At 37.8% G+C, this 9,548-nt stretch overlaps 1 pseudogene; it reads right to left on the bottom strand.

The window, feature by feature from the left end:
• Positions 1-4,473: 4,473 nt before the first annotated feature.
• On the bottom strand, positions 4,474-5,054 carry LOC108978534 (annotated as a pseudogene).
• Between the last annotated feature and the right edge of the window lie 4,494 nt (positions 5,055-9,548).

The raw sequence follows: 9,548 nt of genomic DNA, 5'->3' as shown, positions 1-9,548 counted from the left end.
GTTGGGTTATTATGTGAGGACTGCGGGTTACTAAAATTGTTAGGAATATTAAATTGTGGGTGATATGTTTGATTTTGTGCATTATTACTAAAACGGGGATTGTAGTACGGCGTTTGTTGAACATTAGCAAAATCWTGACTAGTTGGATAATACCGCTGCATATCGTTAAAACTATTATTATTAGGAGTATGTTGTTGAGCATTCACAAAAGTATTGCTAGCTGAAACTGAAAGCGCATTTGAGTTTCGATGATTACTAAAATGATGTTTTGTTTGTTTGCTTTTTAAATTCTTTTCAGTTACACTATCGTAAACTAAATTTTCTTTTAAAACGCGAATGGCGGAATTAAGATCCGTAACCATATTAGCATTAACTAACRCTACTAAATGAAATGGCAATTCCCTCTTTAGAGTTTTTAAACTTCACGTACCTACAGTTAATGTAAATTTTAAATCCACACAAAATTTTTAAACACTTGAATAGTTTTTGGTTTTATTGTTCTTTTATACTAGYACAACTTTATTTTATTTTATTTTTTTTTTAATTTGAAACAACTTACGTGTACTTATTTAGAAAGCAGTACGTACGTTCTTTAAGGGGACTGCGCCAGTAACAATTTTACTCATTTATTTTTATTTAGTAAGTAGTATTTATTAAGATCTTACAACTTCGCTTATTGACCAACGACTGACTTGAGCTCCGCTTCGAAATCTTAGCTCTGAGCAGAGAAGGTACATAAACAGTATGTATAAATAATTAGTACATACTTGCATATGTCACTGGCGCATATACATATACATATATAAAATTTACTGAAAAATATACCACATCGACATCGGGTACAACTTAAATACAATAATAAATGTAACAAAAAGTGTTTTTAAAACATACTTAAATATTTGTACAAAAGTGTATTGTCACATAAGTAGATACGCACATTGCTTCAAAGGATTTTGGGTAACAAAAGTAAGCAGGATTGTGTAAAAAACCAAAGCGTAATACATAAGTACTATACATACTATACATACTTATGTATACATACATACATACATATGTACAAAGTGCAGTGATCTCTAAAACAAGCTCTCATTAGCACATAATAAATAAACGATCCACCTATAGGTATAGCTTATAGGATATTTGGACATAAAATTTATATAAAAGAAAAATAAAATATTTCCGGTCATTAACAAATAATTAAATCAAATTTAACCAATATAGGATACGTGCAATTTTTTTTTTATTTGAAAAACTGTTATTAAGTTAAAAGAGTTGGCGGTTACACACACTATCATCAAACAAATATCTCAATTCACAATTGAAAAAATATTGGGAATTAGAAGAACTCCATCCGACATCAGTCACAACCCTTGAAGATCAGTTTGGTGAGGACTTTTACCACTTAAGCAACAATTTCCTAACACACTCGTCTTAGGCCACTCTCTCTACAGCAGTTTCCAAGTATGACAAAAAMAAAACCTACTAAAAAGGGTGATCTCAAATCAGAATATGATGGTGAGTTAGAAAAATACCTCCATTTCGATCACATAGAGGAAGTAAATCCAGGGGAAAAAATCGYCAACGGCAAATACTACTCTTTTTACCTGCCACATCACGCAGTAGTAAAGCCAGACAAAAAAACAAATTTAAGAGTTGTCTTTAATGCCTCAAAAACTACTAGTTCGGGTATTTCCCTAAATGATATCTCATTTCCGTGACCCATACTACAGTCAGATTTAATGTTCCTAATATTAAATTGGCGCATATTCAATACGTATTCAATAGGGACGTTGAGAAAATGTATCGGCAAATAGTCACACATAAATACAACTAAGATTTTTAACGTATTATGTTCCGAAGATCCCACACCAGTCCACTACGCGACTTCAARTTGAAATCAGATACTCTTCGCGTTAATTGTACATTAGGGTACTCCACGAATTGGCAGAAAAAAACAAGTCCACCAGCCACAAGCTACTACTTTTCAAATTATTAGCAATGGTGCAAATTAATGCATTGCATGCATGACAAAATGCAAACTATATATATGGTCCGGTTACGAAATTGTACTAGCCTATATATTTCTAATCGCACGTCTCAAATACTTGACCTAGTGGGATCAGCCACTTAGCGACACGTAGCGAGTGCTGACAATCCTGCCGATCTAAGTACARGAAGGGGCAAGCCRCTGCGCCTTGCCACCACCGCCCTCTGGTGGAATGGCCCCAATGGTTCATAGAACCTCAGATTCTTGGCGACAATCACCCATGCGCAACATAATTGCCCCAGAAGTTCGAAAAATCGCCAGGTTCGACACATTATTAGATGATGCTGACATCCTTGAACGATTTTAATCTTTTCCAAWAGCCCTCAGAGTAGTTGCTTACATGTTCAAATTTATAGAGCAACTCAAAAGCAAACTCAAGGGATCACCGAATTTCCCAGACAATAYAGTGACGCACCTAGCGTTACAAAAAGCAAAGGTCGCACTATTCGCATATTCGCAAGATTTGTACTATGCACAAACAGAAGATGCGAACGCAAATGCGAACGCAAATGCGAACGCAGATTATGGCAGCACCTCCACCTGAACGTTACAATATCGCTCTGCCTTTCAGCACAACAGGTATTGATTTTGCTGGGCCTTTTCAGAACAAAAAAGAAATAAAGAATTTTTAAAGTGGACAACATAATTTTACAATTTTCGAAAATGGCAATAATTCTTTTACTCTAGACGATATACTTGTAGCTAGATTAATAGCTACACAAACYACAAACTAAAGGGGCTATGCCAGTGTAACAATACTCGGTTGAATGTTTCGAACTTCTTTGACGTAACAAGATATATTTACAGCTATATTATAAGATCTTTTTAACAAAAATATTTAAAAATAACGGAGCTTTTTTTGGAGGTGCCAACAAAAAGTGCCCCAACTGCTGACGTGAATTCGGCCGAATGAGTGGCTGAAAGGAAAAAATTCAAAAAGTTTATTAAACTTAAAGATATTATAGCCTACGATCTTTGAAAAATATCAAAAATTAACAAAATGGCCTAATTTTTTTTTTTAATGCCAACTTGACAATTTTCAACCAATCAAAACATCGTAGGTCATTGTATAGTAAATTTATTCAACTATACCTAGTTTTTATTTGAAGTTGATCAGTTAATTTCTCGTTGAATTATGATGCCAGTAATTTTTAAAAATGTCGTTTCGAGAAAAACGCGTTTAAAGTTTCATTTATATATGTACGTTTGTACCTGCGAGCGATATATTTAGAACGCTGCCATCCAAAAACTATTCAAGATAAGACTTTGCCGAATTTTTTTAAAAGGATCACGCTGGAAATCCAGAAAAACATAACAACTGCTACGCAAGTGACAGAATACGAAACGCAGACAATTAACGACTCGATTATATGTAATCAAAATTTAAAAATTGTAAAATATTTACACACGACACACGATACAAATTCCGAAATAGCAAACAATTACACATCAAAAATCGAGAAACCGCGCTTAGAACATTCATAACTCGTTTAAATTATCCTTTAAAGCCAACACTTTTTACTTTAACACCTACCTATTTGCCAAATGCTCTTGCTAAGGCACAATAACATCAATAATAATAAATAAATAAAACTAGGAGTAGGAGTAAGAAGTATAATTGGCAGACAAAATATCAACCAACTAATATACCAAAAATATCAGGTGAAAGTGCACAAGTAAGCACACAACCTCAACCAAAAATCAAWAATATTAGCGAGAACCCCTTCATAGGGTGAACTCTGATTTGCCGTATGTTATAAAAACCAATACAAAAACTTGCCAAATTTTTAAAATTCGTGTATACTTATATGCACTGGAATTAATAATTCATGGTTCGACCATAATAAAACATTTTCATATTACCAATCTGTTGGGTATATAGGAACGTTTTTATAAAATTCACAATTTAGATAGCGATCATTAAATTGGATTTAATTTCCTAAAGAAAATCGAAGCGACAATTGATATCAGAAATAAAAAAATTACTTTTGGGGATAGTAAAACAAAGCAAATAAATTGTCTCAATGATTTAATTATACTAAACCCCTTGGGACACGCAACAAACGAAAAAGGATTATTCACCATGTTTTCGGCATTAAAGACTTTGAGCCATTATCATTTTGCACTAAAAAATTTAGAAATTCATTCAGATCATAAACCATTAGTGTAAAAAATTGTATTGAATTCCGTYTGTCACGAAAAGGGCTGCTTCTTTATTCAATACCTTATTAAATATACATTTAACGGCTTATAGCATCACGCCACATGATACACATGCACATACTTATGTGTACGTCTATAGTTTACATATTTAAATTCACTACGTTACAGTGAAGTCTACGAATACACGGCTAAAGGCTTGTGTATTCCAATCATATTGATCATTCAGCAATCAGCTGACTGGTATTGGTTTGTGTCCTTACTAATTATACGCATTCTACAGAACTTAAATCTTGAACATCCTGCCCGGCTGAACCCTCGCGGCTCAGTAATTCTTCTGTATGACCTTTTAGGCGGCATAACTTGTGCACCGGTCGCTGCCACCACTGCGTAAAAGGAAGTCCATTTGATGATGTGTGGTTAGTATTATACTCTATATATCACTGCCCGGGTGAACGTCACTCACCCGTCCCATAGGCCAAATCGACGGTGGCAAATTTTCACCACGTATAAGAACTACATCTCCACGCTGAACATTGGGTTCTGATCTAGTCCATTTGCTCCGTGTCTGAAGAKTATTTAGATATTCAGATTGCCAGCGGCGCCAAAAATGCTCTAACATTTTTTGCAGGCGTTGCCCATATCGAAGACGATTTTCTGGAGCTTCAGGCAATGGAGGATCTGGACGACAATTGAGTGGTCGTCCGATCAGAAAGTCACCCGGTGTTAGAGCTACCCCTCCTTCTGGATCATCGTAGAGAGCTATCAGTGGTCTTGAATTTAGACACACCTCGATGAGAGTCAGGAGAGTAGACAATTCAGTGTAACGCATCGTCTGACTGCCCATGACCCTCAGCAGATGCTTTTTTGCTGAACGAACTGCTGTMTTCCATAGACCACCGTGATGAGGGGCGGAAGGTGAACTTACAACATGCACCTTCAGCTGCCAGATGCTGTTGAGCATTTGCTGCTATCCAWGCCTTTATATCTTCCTGCMTTTTAYGATTAGCCCCTACAAATTGAGTCCCATTATCGCTATATAAGGTGGTGCAGAGATTATGAAACGATCTTAAACATCTATAAATGCCTGTTCTCTGCCAGCTCAATGTGTACTGCTCGTGACGCCATGCAAATAAATATCGCAGCATAAGTTTTTGTAGTCGGGGTGGCGCGATACGGTCCCACACGAACATGGAATGGCTCGTAGTAATACAAGCCACTGTGAGAGAATGGCGAAGCCACTTGTACAAGCTCTTTCGGGTGTGAGGCCATTTTWTTGACGTTKTATAATTTGAAGATGCCTACGACATGTAGTGCAGGCCCAGATGACAGACTTTATTTGCGCCCATGCACCTATAAGCCAGAAACGTTGTCTAAGAAACTGAAGCATAAGCAACGTGTATGAGCATCAGCGACTAGTAAATAAGTCGGAACCCCACGCGGAATTATAATTTTATATCGCTGATCTTCACTTAAGTCGGAGTTTGTGAGTCGACTACTCTCAGTATGCCGTCTGCATCCAAAAAAGGATTGAGTGCTAAGATTTTACTACGACCCGCAATCCTGTTGTCTTTCGTGAATGTCATAATCCACTGTTTATTAGCTCTGGAAACAAAGACAGAAACCACACGAGATTCAGCAATGGAGAGATGCTCCTCCTCTTCCATTAAAGGAAGTAAACGCATTTCACCCACGCCTTGGTGAGCATACGTAGTCCGGTCCAGCAAAGATGATGACGTTCCACCTTTATCGATCGTTTGAACATTTATAACTGCTGCATACGCTTTATGGCTAGCATSGCAAAAGCCGTGTAAATGCACCAAAGAGCCCACGCGTATACCTAGCCAGCGAGGAATACGAAGTCGTGTGATATCGTGGAAACTTTTGTGGAATGTCACCCATGAATTGAGTAGCTCTGGTGGAAATTCAGCATCCCATGGCAGACCAGCATTCCATAAGTCCTGTATGAATGGTTTGGCCACCACGACTACGGGTGCCAATACCCCAGATGGATCATATAATTTCAAACCTTTCGCTTGGTGCATACATGTCGTCAACTAAGCCTACCTTGAAGAAGAGCTCGTCGCTCACTTGGGTAATAGATGACTTCATAATTGTCATTCGCACAATTGACGCAGTGCGCGTATTGCGTTGAATGGACTACACACCAAAGTAATTGTTGCGATGTGGTCTATTTACCAGTATTTGTCGGAACATCTTGTGTATGTCTGCAGTGATGGCTACCTTGCATTTGCGAAAACAGCGAAGGATGTCGACAATATTGGCATGTAGTTGTGGTCCAGAAAACTGTGTATCGTTTAAGGATGTCCCATTCGATGTCGTTGAAGATCGTCTCACAGTCATCCACGTGTATTTCGGAGGACAGTATGGGCTCTTCAAGTTCCCAGAAGCTTCTAAGTAAGGTGTCCAGTTGTTGTTCGTTTACGCATTTCGCAGTAAGAGATGTGTGTAAAGTGGAGTGAGCAGAACTTGTCACTGGTCCAAATACTACCCAACCAAGATGAGTGAATAAAACGCAAAGTTGCTCTGGAGAACTCTGGATGRAACCCTCCTGAAAGAGACTCGTTAGTAAGTCAGCACCAAGTAGCAGATCCACCGGACTTGGAGCGGCAAACGTTGGGTCGGCTAGCGGCAAATCTTTTAAATGGCTCCAAATTTCTGCGTCTATATGCGTATCTGGCGTTACGGAAGCACGTCATAAGCTTCGAGTTTAAAGTTAATGTTGTTGTCAGAGGCATCCAGCATTTGTTTTGTTATATGACTGTTTCAATTATAATCAAAACTGTTTGATTTGTAAGATCAAGCTTTTAAACTTAAATAAGATGCTTTATATCCTTACCACTGGTGGGGGGAAAATAAAGATTTTATTTAAGCTGAGAACTATTTCATTGTACGAGAACTATTTTAGTCTGATTTTATTTATAGTTTTCACGTATTTATATAAAATTTTAAGAACTATCTTAATATATATGTATGTGTGCACGTTTATATGTTTGTAGCACATTGTTGATGCTGCATGGTATTTTTCAAGTGCACATGCATATTTGTATTCAATTGCCTAACTGCATAGCTTAGGTCAATATGTTATATTAAGTCAATATGTTTGTTTGTTAATTGTTGAGTGCATACGTATTGCATATAAATGCATACRTGCCTCATATAAATATATGTATCCTTATGCGTTTATTTATGTATTCGCTTTGTACTGCCTCAACATTGGCGCAGATAAGCCTGTTCGATATATTTTAACAATGACCCTTACTGTAGACTTTGAGTCCACGGATATATTCCGAGCGGTTACGTGACTGCTTGTGTCTTCCTCCTATGTCGGTGAACTGTTCAAAACGTTGCCTTTGCAGAGCATCGTATGATGACGATGATGGCACTTTAAGCAATCCCGCGATGCACAATCACGAGATCCATGATCACTTCCGAGACAGTTGAAACATAATGAAAGCCGCTTAACTGTATCCCACCGTTCCGGTATGGAAAGATTAACAAACCGCTGACACTTGTGTATTCGGAGTCCGTTAGCGCAAAGTTGGCAAACAACCGTAACCCCTTTCACGGAAAGTAACGGCTGAGATGAGTTTACTGTTGCAACGTTAGCCTTAACGGGACGGGTTGGTCTTTGAAGAGTTGTTGCACCGTTCGTAGCTCCTTGAGGCAAATTGTTGGCACGCTTCTCAATAAATGTCAAAAAGTCCTGCTACTTTGGTATGTTGTTCGTCTGAAGGCTCATCCCCCACTCAAACCTCGTGATTGTGGGCAACTGAGGAAGCAGAAGTGGCACCAAGAGGGCGTTCTTACTGGAAGACCCATAACTCTTAAAACTCGCATCACATTTTGGACGGTGTCAATTAGTCGAAGCAAGCCCTTCTGGGATTCGGCGGGTTTGTTAGGCAAATTCAGGATACGCTGTATGTGGAATGCCACTACCAAGCATGGATTATGAAATCGCCGTTTCATCTCCTGCCACATGTCTTCATAGCCGCCTGTATAAAGTCCACCGACCAATGGTACGCTGTCTGCATTGACATGTTGGCGTAACTTGTTTAATTTATAACTGGAATCCAGATCCTTACGATTGTGAACTAGTGCCTCGAACAAATCTTTGAAAGGCAGCCAATTCGCTGGATCACCATTAAAAGCAGGAATCTTAATTTGTTCTAATCGCATGTCCACTTGATTCGCCACACAAATACCATCTTCATCAGCCCCACATATACGACGTAGTCGAATACATATTTGTATGTACAGCAACTCCGTAGCAGCCAAGAAGTCGTCATGTGTGGTCAACTCGCTGGCGTTTGCTGAAGACACAAGGTCCGTATGATACTCCATAACCCTTTCAAAACGTTTGTCCAACTGTCCACGAATCACATCGCACTCAATGCTGTCCGGATAAAAGGCAATCATTATTCCGCCAACACAGCAGCGATATACAAGTGAACACACAAGTGTGATATATCCAAGTGTACACAGAAGAACAATAGCAAGTGAAATTTATAATTAGACAAAGTGAAGTCAAATTCGGCAAGTGAAATATCAGTGAACACAATAAATCGTTGTTAMACAAGGAATCCACACAACATTAAACAGCGATACTCCACAGCATTTCGATCAACAACAACAACACAGGATAAAGAAATCTGCACCCACTACAGGTTACAACACATGAATTTATTAACATAGAATTACATATGTATATCCATAAATTAATACAATTAAGCCATATTGGTAACACACCCATTTATACACCCAACGACTATACTAAACGAAGTATCTTTTAATTAATTGCAATCGGCCCCTTACGTCGACATACSYCGACATTTTTGGTCCTATCGAGCCGCGATAATTAAAAGAAAAAGTCTTCGTGGGAATTTTACCAACAMCATCATTGGAGTTCCAGAACCAAACCCAAAAGTTAAAAGAGTGCACCCAACAGACAAGCTTATACGCTGAATCAACATAATACCCCAACAAGTAACTAGAAACAAACCGAAATTAACAAAAACCGGAAAAAAGCTGTAAGTGCGACCCATATTTTTTCTATATATAATAATAATATAAARTGCAAATCATCTTTGTTAAAAAGTTCCCATTTGTCAAATTGTGTCCTTAAGAATACTTAAGCATAATTTATTTGTTTTATTGGGTTGACAAAAATTTGATTTGCACTATTTAATTATATATATGCACATACCTGCATATAGTTACCAAAGAGAAGAAGTGCAATAATAAAATATATGCATATATTTTGCCGTCGGCTATTGCATTCTTCTTGTTGAACTAAAGTTATATATATAAAGTAGTATGC

This window comes from Bactrocera latifrons, unplaced genomic scaffold (genome assembly GCF_001853355.1).
Source record: "Bactrocera latifrons isolate USDA-ARS-PBARC rearing strain unplaced genomic scaffold, ASM185335v1 scaffold_1237, whole genome shotgun sequence".
NCBI classification, from domain to species: Eukaryota; Metazoa; Arthropoda; class Insecta; order Diptera; family Tephritidae; genus Bactrocera; species Bactrocera latifrons.
This window is presented reverse-complemented; position numbering and strand designations above follow the sequence as displayed.